Genomic DNA, 14,404 nt, shown 5'->3' with positions numbered 1-14,404 from the left:
CAAAGTCCAAACCAATCCTGTCAGTAACCCTTACATTTCTGGAAGATATCTGCACAGAACTAAAGCAAGTCAACTGATACAGGCTCAAAGTGAGCAGTTGTGTAATTAATGCATTATTTGAAACCAAGCCAATTATTTCTGTCATTCTCTTACTGTATAACACCAGACAGATCAGATAGATAATCTGATCTGTCTGATGTTATACAGTAAGAGAATGTTTGGGCCCATTGGACCTTGTTATATTAGCAGGTAAAGAGAGCCCACTTGAAATAAGATATCAATTGACTTCCATCCTTCATGTTTTATTATGCACCAAAAAGAGGGTGTATATACATCTAAAACAAAATCAGATTTATTTCATTTAAAGGGGTTCACCTCTGAGTTAACTTTAAGTATGATATACACTGTGATATTCTGAGACAATTTCCAATTGGTGTTCATTTTTTAATATTTGTGGTTTTTGAATTATTTATCATTTTATTGAGCAGCTCTCCAGTTTTCAATTTCAGCCATCTCATTGCTAGGGTCCAAATTACCCTAGCAACCATGCACACGTTTGAATAAGAGACTGGAATATGAATAGGAGAGGTTTGAATAGAAATATAAGTAATAAAAAGCAATACATTTGTAGCCTTACAGAGCATTTGTTTTTTAGATGGGGTCAGTGACCCTCATTTGAAAGCTGGAAAGAGTCAGGAGAAGAAGGCAAATCATTGAAAAACTATAAAAAAGAAATAGTGAAGAACAATTGAAGAGTGACTTCAAATTATGCACATACTTATAACAATGTTGTTTTTTGCAAACTGTATTCACCATGCTGTCGATAAACTGAACGTTTGATAAGCATACCTTTAAATTAGCATTTTATAAATTGTCTTAATCTTAGCAACTTTTCAAATGACCTTTGTGTATTAGTTTATTTGCTTTTCTATTCTTCCTTTTTCCATCTTGAATTTAAAAATTTTATGTGGTTGTGGGGGTTGCTGACAAAAACAAGCAGATGCAGTGTAAAATTTCTATTGTTACTTTTTATGACTTCTTTTTCTGTGTATGCCCTATTCATCTTCCATTCTGACTTTCCAACTATGAGGCAGATTTACTAAAGGATGAAGTGGCAAATGCTGGCGAAAATTCTCCAGCGTTACCGCCCGCAGCAACATCGCCGATTTACTAATGGGCACAGGTGCCAATTCACTTGCAAAAGAGACAGAGTGCGAATGAGCGCAAGCGTCTATCTCCTGGCATATTTTCGCTCTGGCGAATGGACGTTACTCAGCAAATTCACTAAAATGAGGATTTTACTGAACATTACCTCTTTCGCCAGATTGCCTTTTCTTTTTTGGGTAATAGGTTTCCCCCATACATTTTCTAACATATGGAACATTAACTATACAGTGTAGGGCATTATGTTATGTGTAGGGTAACTCATGTGAAGGGCATTATATTAACTCGAATGTCTTTATTAAGGTTCCCTGCAGGGCGCGCCGCCAGTGAGGTGAGTTGAGAAACTCGCCTCAGGCGGCAATGCCGGAGAGGTATCCAGGGGCGGTAAAAAGTTGCTCCTGGTACCTTTAAGAGCCGAATTTCTGTTTTTTAAACCGGAAATTCGGCTTTTTTATTGCGAGATAGCGCAATTGCGCCTCAGGTGGAGCATTAATTAGAAGCAGCGCTGGTTCCCTGGGCATGTGTAATTAACAGTGGAAATGTAACTTATTTGCTGCAACATATAACATAACTTTAATCAACTTTAAATTTCCCGCCGTATGCAAATTAACCTGAGCGCAAGGCCTCTAGCGAATTTGCGCTAGGCAGAAATGAATGCTAGCACACCTTTGCTTTGAATTGTTGCATTGCCGAAGTATCGCCAGCGTTCGGCGCCCACAATGAAACTCTGCATTTTAGTGAATTAGCGTTGTATGAGCAAATTTTCGCCTGGCGAAGTGTAGTGATGGGTACGAAACTGTCTCTGGCGACTTTTCACCGATTAGTGAATTTGCCCCTATGCCTGGCTGCTTGGGTGAGTGGGATCCTAATGACCAGATATCCATAGAATTTCCAAACTGGAGAGCTGTCTAGCAACAAAATGATGAAGTGGTAGTGAGTCACGAAACGCGTTAAGCGGGCAGCCCCACAGGAGAGATGCTGCTGTAATTTTTAATGGATTTATAAAAAATTTTTTAACATATTATTCTGGCTCTTTGGTGCTCTGTTCCTCTACATTGATTTTCAAACTGGAGAGCTGCAGTATAAAAGTATACAAAGTTAAAAAACTAAAAACAACTCACAAAGAATCAAGTGCAGCTTGTCTCAGAATATTATTGTCAAATTCAGACAATAAGTTAATTCTAAGGTGACAGTTCCTAAGCATATAGTAGCACAACAACAGCCAAATGAAGCAATACTGGGCATGTGTAGTACATACCATTGGTTGCCTATCTAAATGTGCTCTAGGGCATTTTGTCTGCTGAATATTTTAAGTCATATAAACTCACTAGGCCAAAATACCACAATCTTGCCCTATTGTCTCCCATAACTTGAATGTGCTAACACCAGCTTGAGAGACACCGCTGTTTGTGTTGTCAGGTGATTTTCATAGGGGACTGTGGAAGTTTTTATTTTGGAAAAAATAAGGCATTTCTGGAGACAGGCATTGGGACTATGTATATGTGAAAACTTGGTTTCCTGTGTTTCCTTGTGATTTATCCGCCATGCTGATATGCTAAAAGTAAAAGTAATAAGAGACCATGGCATAATTATTAGGAATGGTGTTTAAAGTAGGTATCCATATATGGGCGTTTTTAAAATACATTTAAAGCGTATGCTGCGAGCAACATGCTGCGTTCCACCTGTGTTTAGAGCTTACATGTGACATTGTATGGATGGCCCATTAAAGAAGAGATGCCTGTGTCTGTACCTTTGCTCCCCTTCGGTTGAACACCTTTAAAGGAGAACTAAACCCTAAAAATGAATAGGGCTAAAAATGCCATGTTTTATACAGTATACTGCACTTATTGCACCAGCCTGAAGTTTCAACATCTCAATAGCAGCAATGATCCAGGACTTCAGACTTGTCACAGGGGGGTCACCATCTTTCAAAGTGTCTGTGACACTCACATGCTCACTGGGCTCTGAGAAGCTGTTAAGAAGCTAAGCTTAGGGGTCATCACAAATTATCTAGCAGAAAGTGAGGTTGGCCTGCAATATTAGCTGATGCTACAGGGCTCATTATTAAATTCTGATACTAATTACACTGGTTTCTGTGCTGCCATGTAGTAATTATCCATATTGATTACTAATCAGCCTTATACTGTGACATTTATATTCTATGTGTACTGTATATTCTGCTCAGTAATAAGCTCAGTAACTGACAGCACCATGGAGCATGTGCAGTGAATCAGCAGAAAAGAAGACGGGGAGCTACTAGTGCATCTGTGGAGACACAGATCTTTACTGCTAAAGGGCTGTGGTTGCCTGGGGCTGGTACAGAAGCTCAAAACATAATGTACAACATTTCTAGCTACTTCTTTAGTTTAACTTTCCTTGTCCTAGACCAGAACGCAGGGGAGTGCAGGAAAAAAAATACAGGCGAGTACAAGCCCTTAGAAATTCACAAAAATATCAACATTTAACTCCAGAGCAGTAAAACATAGCAACCAATCAGCATTTAGGTTATTGGCTAATTGACCAACTGTATTAAAGAGATAATAATTCTAATCAACTTTCCCAGTCCTCTGGGACAGATGATGTGTGAATTTGGGTGGCAATTGGTCTGCTACCTCAGGAGACATAAATACAAAAGAGTGGGGTTGTGGGTGCACTCCAAGGCTTAGTAAAATGTGTTTAAATACAATAGAAATTATGGATTTGGCCAGTTAATCAATGCACATTCCCTGGTCCGCTGTCTCATAAGTAATTCGGTTTGTATGCAATTGTATATATTTACAAAAACAGGGGTTTTTAGTTACAAATTTATGATCATAAAATGATTAAGCCACCATACCACATCAAGGTAAACCCATCAGGTGACATAAGCAAACCTGCATCTACCTTCTTTTAGATAAGTGATTTTCACCTGAGAAGCAGTCCGTGTTTTTTTCTGACACAACTGCTGCAACATCAGGAATGTTGTACGCAATATTGTAAGATTAATTTAAAAGTAAGAAAAATAAAATTCTGCTTATAATTATGATATTCTGCAACAAACAGGTTGTTTAGTGTTAATACTTAAATAAGGGCCAAAATCAACCCTCATTTTCTGCTACAGTCCTAAAACTGTTGAGAATTATATTTGAAACAAAATTATATGAATTATTTATATAGCACAAACACATGCCACAGCACTGTACAGAGATATATCCCCTTACACATCTATAAAAAAGTGGGTATATCTTAAAAAAAGATTACTTAGTAAGCATGATGTTTTGTTCACAACTACAAAATAAATCAGTTGGGTTGTTATGGATAAATAATGTATCAGTGGTATCACAACCTTACATTCTGCATTTTTATTAAGCTTCCCTTATTAAGGGGCACATTTACTAATGGTCGAATATCGAGGGTTAATTAACCCTCGATATTCGACCGTCGAAGTAAAATCCTTCGACTTCGAATATCGAAGTCGAAGGATTTACCGCAAATACTTAGATCGATCTATCAAAGGAAAAATTAAATCCTTCGTATCGAATGATTTTCCTTCGATCAGAAAATTGTTAGAAAGCCAATGGGTACCTTCCCCATAGGCTAACATTGATGCTCGGTAGGTTTTAGTTGGCGAAGTAGGGGGTCGAAGTTTTTTTTAAAGAGACAGTACTTCGACTATCGAATGGTTGAATAGACAAACAATTTTTAGTTTGAATCGTTCCATTTCGAAGTTGAAGTTATGGTCGAAGTAGTCAATTCGATGGTCAAAGTAGCCAAAAAAAACGTTCGAAATTCAAAGTTTTTTTTCTTCTATTCCTTCACTCGAGCTAAGTAAATGTGCCCCCAAGTGTATATTTTGGCAATTTTAGTCACAGGACAACCTACATGATACCAGCAGAGCTGCTCTCCAAATGAGATGAATAATATCCCTGTGCCACAATTAAAACTTCAGAGGTAATAGTGCAGTTTGAAGCAGACCCTCTAAAGATTTGTCAAGTGGTTTGATTACCAGTGTATTGTTGCCAACTTGGAATTCAGGGGAAATTGCGCCCTATTTATTTCTAGCACTACAAGTAGGGGTGCAAATGCTGGTCAGTGATTGTCACTTAAAAACTTGTTCTATCATGTTTCTGTGTGACAGTAAATTGTAGGCTGACGTTCAAAGTAAACTTTCTGCAGCCATCGCAATACTTCGCCCAGTGAAAATTCGCTCAGACACCGCTAATTTACCAAAATGTGAATTTGTGTCAGAGCGGCAAATGCTGGCGAATTTTCTCTAGCGTTACTTCGGCAATGCGAGCAAATCATAACGCAACTTCATAAGAGGTCTTCGCTCAGGCTAATTTGCATACGCTGGGAAGTTTCAAGTTGAATGGACTTATATGTTGCAGCAAATACATTACATTACACAAGTCCAGGGAACCTTAATAAAGAAAATAGAGTTGTAATAATGCCCTACACATGAGCCCACTGTATAGTTTATGTTCCATATGTTAGAAAATGTATGGGGGAACCTGGTTACCCAAAAATAAATTTTAAGGACTTTTGCAGGACTTTTGCAGATATATCACTCTGAAAAAAAAAAACGCCAGCGTTTTTTTGGACTTTTCCCACTAAAAAATATGATTTAAGTAACAGAAGAATGTACAGGGGTGTAACTATAGAGGAAGCGGACCCTGCGGCTGCAGCGGGGCCCAGGAGGCATAGGGGTCCTAATTCATATACAATTTAAATAAACATTGGTAAATCTGGTCAACCTGGGGGCCTGAAAAATAATCTGCTGTTGGGCCCAGTAATATCTAGTTACGCCACTGAGAATGTAATTTTTCCTGCCTGTAGTTCACCAGTCCTGCAATGGTGGTGCGTTCTTCCTTTGACCCAGCCAGGTCCCCTAGCAATACATATGTATAGAAACGGATTCGTACACACTCAAGTTAATGCAGTCGGGGAGTATCCCCTTTTATTTAGCCACCAAACATTCAACGTTTCGGGGGGGGGAACACCCTCCCTTCATCAACCCCTGATGAAGGGAGGGTGTCCCCCAAAATGCTGAATGTTTGTTGACTAAATAAAAGGGGATACTCCCCGACTGCATTAACTTGAGTGTGTGCGGATCCGGTTCTATACGTATGTGAAAATCTATGTACTCCATTGCACTTCACCTGGTCTGAGTGAAAAGATGTAACGTTCAGTAAAATCCGCATCTTAGTGAATTTGCGGAGTAATGTCCATTTGCCAGAGCGAAAATTTGCCTGGAGATAGAGTGCGAATGAGCGCTAGTGTCTGTCTCTTTTGCTAGTGAAGTTACACCTGTGCCCGTTAGTAAATCGGCAAAGTGCCTAAAAACGGTAACGCTGGCTAATCGTCACCAGCGTTAGTCACTTCGCTTTTTTGTAAATCTCGCCCAAAATTCACATTTAAACAAACAAGTATCTGTTTCTGTGCGACTATGCAAACTATATGATTAAACCATGTCTAAAAAAAAATCATGGTCCTGTTTAGCTTCTACTAGTGGTAACTAAATGGAGAGATATAGGCAAATATTCTTTATACAATTCATTGGTGTACCTTCATAACACCAGGCCGCCCCAGCAAAAAATCTTCGGATGGGCCTGACGTGCACCCACAAGCCCCTGTCCCCAACCCTACTCTACCCCTGCATGCCTTAATTTTTGAGGCCCTTCTCGAAAGAAAAATATTTTGCATAGTGAAAGAAGTAATGCTCAGCAACTTTACAATATATTACAGCGTCTGTCTGTTTACATTATATGCTCTTCTTTTTCTGACTCCTGAAACAATGTAGCAGCAGCCTGCTGATTAACAGAGGAGAAATGATTTATGCTACATTGTTTTGAGACTCAGGACCAGGGAGCAGAAAGCAATAAACAGATACGGCTTCCACTCGCAATTACAGTACATCATGTACAAAACTTTAAAAACATTCACTTTTTAAATGTATAGTGCATTGTAAAGTTGCTTAGAATTACATCAAAATAAAAAGTGGCAAATATTGTATTTGCTGCTTAGATTCTATTAGGGTTCATGCACATTAACATTTGGAATATAAATGGCGTTGGCCAGGCTGGATATTTTGCCTATTGATAATCTTGTATTCTATTTGTGCTATGTAATATTGTTCACCTTGACTTACCAAAGTTGCATTATAGTTCTTCCATCTGAATTAATTTATAGTGTAAAAAAGCTTTGCGATTCCCTATAAGTATAAGTGCTCCAATTTTAACCTGTCTGCTAGAAAAGGGGTTTGGACCTACTATATGAACTCTGTGGTGCTTTAACCATAGTAAGATGCACAAGACAAGCCTCAGAAATATATTATTCAGTGTAAAATCCCCCTAACACAACAGAACATATAATATCATGTATTACATATGCTTCTTTTTAACAGGCTTGGGGAAGTCATTTTCATCCATTGTTTTCTGCGCTTCCTCCTGCCTCTGAAACAGCAGCTTTGACATTTTCCAGTTCAAAGAAAAATGCAATCTCCCTGCTTAGAGGCAAACAGCGCATTCATCACAATATCTTACATTCTATCAAGATTTGTAACTACGGTGCTAGTGTATTTCTCTCCGTACCAGACGATATGGACTGGAAGCTTGTGATGGCTCTTTCTAAGCATATAACTTGTAGAATATCAGCTTAGTAACCTCTATGAAAAATGTAAATATTGTCCTGTAAATTGTAAGTCATTACTTTGCAGATTCAGCTTTGGAAATGCTCAGGAATGGCTCCAATATGGGATTTATATTTATAGCTTGTGTAATTCTGAATCGAGCTTGGAGCTTAACAATCCTGCTTACTTGCAGTAGAGCTTAAATATTTAATAAATAAATAAATAAAAGTATGTGTATAATTTTCCAACATTTGCAGACTGTATATCTATACTTTACCTACACCTTATATACTATATATATATATATATATATAATGTAATTCGCACCTATAACTCCATAGTTTATACAGCCCCCAAGCTATAGCTTCTTTCCGGATCCAATCATCTTATCACAGGCCAGCCCTGGTAAGATTGGCTTTATGTCACACATTATTTATTTTGACTGGTAATGTGGGAAATACATCTGTAGTCACCCTTGAGTTGGTAATGGGGATCTGCAAGCTGCTGATAACACTAGCGGCTCTGCCTCCTGGTAACCCCTTCCCTGCCACTACTGAGGCTGCCTGCAGGGTAGGATTTAGCTGCTAACTGTGCAGCCACAAAAAGAACTGGCATCCTGAACCTGAAGGGATAATACAAAACAAGAAGGATATTGGAACTGAACTTGAACCATGCCTTTTTTGAATGCCACCATTATGAAATTAATATTTTACTCCAAAAAGAGAGAATGCTCCCCAACAAATTAAAAGCCCATCTTTTCAGGATTTATGGTGTTGTACAGACAGTATAAACTTAAAGTCTGTTGAAATTCCCTTTGAATGTCCAGTTATGGCTGAACTACAGCTCTGCAGATAAAAGGGCAGTGCTGATTTCTGATGTTAACTATAATTCACAGCTACTGTATACTTAGTTACAACAGTCATTTAAGGTATCTTACACAATGATCAGGCAGGTTTGAAATTCCCATCGGATCAGGAGGGCATTGATACATTAATGTAGTTTCAGAGGGTCTGAATAGACTCCTCTGTTTGATTCTTTGGGATCAACTTGATTTGGCCCAATACTTGGGTGGTCAAATCAGCCCCAGATCTGCATATTGCCAGCTTTACACCTGTTTTCAGCCTAGTTCTCTGGACTCAACACTACATTATCTCAGAATATCCTGGCAGCATAGCCGGATCATTATCTGGATAGGCTGATCTATGTTCTCTGAATGCAGAAAATATGAACTATTGGCGGGCTTTGCGCTTCCTATACCCCCTTTGCTTTGTGTATTTTCATAGATATTCTGTACAAATATTGGCTTGCATCATTCTTAAATAAGAGTCGCATTGAAAATTCAAATTCAAATTTTCAAATGTTTTTTTATGGTCAAAAGAGATTAGAGTTTTTAAAAAAATTCTAATTTGATTTTTGAGATTTATCATAGTCTGGTCCTTTAAGAATTCAAATGCGACTATTTACCTATTCACCACCTAAAACCTGCCGAATTGCTGTATAAGTCAATGGGAGAGGTCCAGGGATCAATTTGGAGATGTTTGCAGCCTTCCTGACATTGAAGTTTTTTTCGGAGAAAAAGCTAGAATCGAGTTTGATTGAATTCCATTCGAATTCGATTCACATTTTTGAGTCGTTTCAATTAGTCCGAGTTGGAAAAATTTGATTTTAATAATAAATTTTGATCAAGGTCAAGTTTAGGGGAGTTTTAAAAAACTCACATGATTTTGAAATTCTTTGATAAATGTGCCTCCCCATGTTCAAATTCAGAATAATACTGCACATTTTATTCATAATTGTTCATAATTGTTCAGATATATACATGTACCTTCTTCTGTAAATGAATGAAAACTAAGTTCATAATTGTGTGCATGGCTTAGAGACCACTGATGACCTGGCTGATACTTCTTATGTTTTATATATTAATATATTAGTTGCTGTTTAACAATCTCAATTCATATACAAAATTGTATTCAACTGTACATTCAACTGCTAAATACTGTCACAAGTATCTCCTCCAACATATGTGCTTAGAACAGGCATCCATTCTTTAGTTAATTAAGGAAAAATTTGAAATACAAGTGGATAATCCAATTGATCCTTGCATTTTCACAAAAAAACAATATGTTAGACTTTAAATATTTCAGGAGAAATAGACAAACAAATCCTGTGAGTAAGTAGATGTATGCACTACCTGGGAAAATGATTGGTAAAGAGAATTTTTTCCCAAAAAAAAACAACCCTTATTTAATAAAAGGCACTAAGGGGCCCATTTACTAAGGGTCGAAGTTAATTCGAAGTGAATTTTCAAATTCAAAAACTTCGAATTTTGAAGTAATTTTTGGGTACTTCGACCATCGAATAGGCCAAAATTCGATTTGAATTGAAAAAACTTTGAATATTCGACCATTCGAAAATCAAAGTACTGTCTCTTTAAAAAAACTTCGACTTCAACACTTCGCCACCTTAAACCTGCTGAATTGCTATGTTAGCCTATAGGGACCTCCTAGAACCTATAGCCAGTATTTGGCAAAGTTTTTAGAAGTCAAAGTTTTTTTTTTTAAAAATCAATTCGAACGATGTCAACGATCGATTGAACAATTTGAATTCGATCGAAAACAGCTAAGTTCACTCAAAAAAAAATGGTTAGATGGTCGAATTTCGAAGTTTTACCACTTCGAAATTCGACCCTTACTGAGCGTTTTTACCTGCGCTCCCCTGCGTTCCGTTTTTCGGCGATCAGCCGCAGGGGAGCGCAGGAATAGACGCATTTAATTATTTCAAATGGGGCTGTACTCACACAGGCGCATGTAGGCGCCGAACGCAGGTTGAGACGCAACATGCTGCATTTTTCCTATGTTCGGCGCCTACATGCGCCTGTGTGAGTACAGCCCCATTTGAAATAATTAAATGCGTCTATTCCTGCGCTCCCCTGCGGCTGAACGCCGAAAAACGGAACGCAGGGGAGCGCAGGTAAAAACGCTCATGTGTAAGAGCCCTTAGTAAATGTGCTCCTAAGTTTGCCCAGGAGCACTAACCCATAGTAATCAAAAGATGCTTGTTTTTAAACAGGTGACCAGTTAATTCCAGTTAATTCTGTTGATTGGTTGCTATTGGTTACTGCTCTGGACAAACTTAGTGGCTTTTTTTACAGTTTTTTTCCCAGATAGCTGGAATTTATAATTTATTTTTCCCATTGGTTTTAATTAATTACACAAGATCTGAAGTGTTGGAATATCATGTCACCGCGGCGTTTGGACAGAATAAAATAAAACACACACCTTGATAAATTCACCATATTTTTTACACAGCTTTTTGCACTGTTTCTTCTGGGTTAATTGTATTACACAGTACTATAAATAAGCCCCATACTGTTCACAAAACACTATAGTTGGTAGAAAGTGAGTAATACATTTTCAAGGCATTGATTAAACCAAGCTTTATTCACCTGTTAAGGACAGCCTTCCTTCAATAAGGTTCCAATCACTTAGAAGTGCTTCAGGGAAGGAGAATTTTGTAAAATATATGAAAATGTTGCAATTCTGCTTAAATTGGCTGTTACTATACATGGTAAGTTTTGCTTTATCTGGCAATGTTGGCAAACTGGCCATTCAGATTGTGGGTGAAATCAAGCTGACCTAATTGTTTATCCCTTGAAGCAACGTTTGTATGACATAAGGTAAGGGGCCTGTGCAGTCCCATCACAAGTGGACCAGTAAGCTGCTGACTTGGTTAAGTGTAGTCTGGAAGTTAGCCAATATTTTCCCCATTATGCCAGATTCAGTGGCATGTAGGTCCTATTTCATTGTATGTATGCATACATTTATTTGTAAAGAGCTATAAAGGAGCTGCAGCACCGTACAATGAATAAAAGTAAAATATATACAAGTACACACAGGGATAACAATTCACACAATTAGAGTTAATTCACACGAGGAGATTCTGGGAGATTTTGTCGCCTGACGACTAATCGCCTCGTCTTCTGAGCAACAATCTCCCTGAACTTCCTCAGCGTGTTTTCCCATAGGCTATAATGAAAAGTCTCCTGCGCTAAAGCACACGCAGCGATGCGTCAGAAGACGAGGCGATTAGTCGCTAGGTGACAAAATCTCCCCGAATCTCCTCGTGTGAACTAACCCTTAATTCGATAAACATAAACAGAACTTATATAAGGACACAAAGCTTAAGGGTAGAGACACACTGGACGATTTGTCGCCAACGTTTTAAAAAAGTAAATCGCGGCGACAAGACGATCGTCTTTTTTGAACAGACGATTCACAGCGACTATTGGCACAGAGCGATTTGTATCCCATTACTCTGTGCGGTACGTGCTCCACCCAAACTGGAAACGGTTTGTGCTTCCCGCTGTAACCTGGCGTCTTTACATTCTTGCGTTCTTGCGTCATTGCGTTCGCATTGTAATTTGAATACAATTGCTGCTACTTATCTGTATGTGTGTGCGTGTCTAGGAGATTTCAGTGCTTTTCTAAGTACATGCTATTTCTGATAAATCGCTCGGAAAAGGGTCTCAGTGCGTTTGGAGCTACAGGCGATTCACAAACGCGCTGTGGGCACAGGAGCTGGCGTCTTTCATTTGTTTTTGTTCAGAGACAAAACGAGCGATATGTCGCCGCGATTTGCTTTTTAAAAACGTTGGCGACAAATCGTCCAGTGTGTCCCTACCCTAAGTGCTGTGTGGTTAATGACACAGTAGGAAGACGGTCCCTGCCCCGTAGAGCTTACAATTTCATTGAATCAGGTTTGCCCAAACAGCCAGTCATGAATTGCAACATATGAAATTACACTTTGCTTTTGAAGGTTTCAACACTAGAATGCATTTAGTTGTTTTTTAAATTTAAATATTTGTTTCATCACAACATTAACATCAGTGAAGAGAATTTCCCCTTAGGCTATTATTTGATGGAGTACTGGCCCTGACTGCTTCCTGCTGTTCCTGTGGACTTCAAAGACGTGCAGGTGCGAGTGCTCACATCTACGTGGTTCCCATTATATTCATGATTTCAAAATCATGGAAAGTCACAATTTACCTTTACATTAACTTTTATTATTATTATTATTATTATTATTATTATATGTATTTTTATGTATTGCTATTATGTTATAGAATGGGTAATGCAAAGCGACTTTTCTATTGGCCTTCATTTTTTTCTTTATACTTTTGGAATAATTTGCCTTCCTCTTCTGGGTCTTTCCCAGCTTTCAAATGGGGGTCATAGACCCCATCTAAAAGACAAATACTTTGTAAGGATACAAATTTATTGTTAACGCTACTTTTTCTTACTCATCTTTATATTCAGGATCTCTCCTATTCATATTCCAGTCTCTTAAAAATCTCTTAAAATCAGTGCATTGTTGCTTGGGTAATTCAGACCCTAGCAATCAGATTGCGGAAATTGCAAACCGGAAAGTTATTGAATAAAAAGCTAAATACAGGTATAGGACCTGTTATCCAGAATGCTGGGACTTAGGGTATTCTGGATAATGGATCTTTATGTAATTTGGATCTTCATACCTTAAGTCTACTAGAAAATCAAATAAGCATTAAATAAACCCAATCGGCTGGTTTTGCTTCCAATAATTAATAATTATTGGAAGCAAATAAATAATTAAAAAATAATTAATCATGTCTTTTGTATCAAGTACAAGCTACTGTTTTATTACTACAATGAAAAAGTATAACATTTCTAAAAATATGGATTATTTGGATAAATTGAAGTCTATGGAGCTTTCTGGATAAGGGATTTCTGGAGGATAACAGATCCCTTACCTGTAACTTGAAAATCACAAAAAATAGTTAAGTTAAAGGTGAAAAACTCCTTTATGAAACACAAAACGCCTGTTGAGGTAACATAGAAGTCAATGGGAAGTGTTCAAGCATGTTGGTTTGTTTTTTAAATTTTGCACCAATCACATTGTATAAACTTGCTTGGAAATTAGTGATTTCCCTTCCCTCATCATGACGTGACCATGATTTAAATGAGAAGTAAACCAAAAAAATTAATATGGCTAAAAATGCCATACTTTATATATTGAACTTATTGCACCAGCCTAAAGTTTAAATATATCAATAGCAGCAATGATCCAGGACTTCAAACTTGTCACAGGGGGTCACCATCTTGGAAAGTGTCTGTGACACTCACATGCTCAGTGGGCTCTGAGCAGCTGTTGAGAAGCTAAGCTTAGGGGTCATCACAAATTATCAAGCAGAAAATGAAGTTTGTCTGTAATATAAGCTGATGCTACAGGGCTGATTATTAAATTCTGATGCTAATTGCACTGGTTTCTGTGATGCCATGTAGTAATTATCTGTATTAATTACTAATCAGCCTTATATTGTGACATTGCTATTCCATGTGTACTGTATATTGTGAGTGGGTCCCTAAACTCAGTAAGTGACAGCAGCACAGAGCATGTGGAGTGAATCAGCAGAAAAGAAGATGGGGAGCTACTGGGGCATCTTTGGAGGCACATATCTGCCCTACTAAAGGGCTGTGGTTGCCTTGGGCTGGTGCAGAAGCTCAAAGCACAATATACAAAATTTTTTGCCTAATTCTTTAGTTAAGCTTTATTTCTCCTTTAACACTGTGGGTTTCATAAATATGTGCATAACTAAAA

This window comes from Xenopus laevis, chromosome 1S, assembly GCF_017654675.1.
Source record: "Xenopus laevis strain J_2021 chromosome 1S, Xenopus_laevis_v10.1, whole genome shotgun sequence".
NCBI lineage: Eukaryota > Metazoa > Chordata > Amphibia > Anura > Pipidae > Xenopus > Xenopus laevis.
This window is presented reverse-complemented; position numbering follows the sequence as displayed.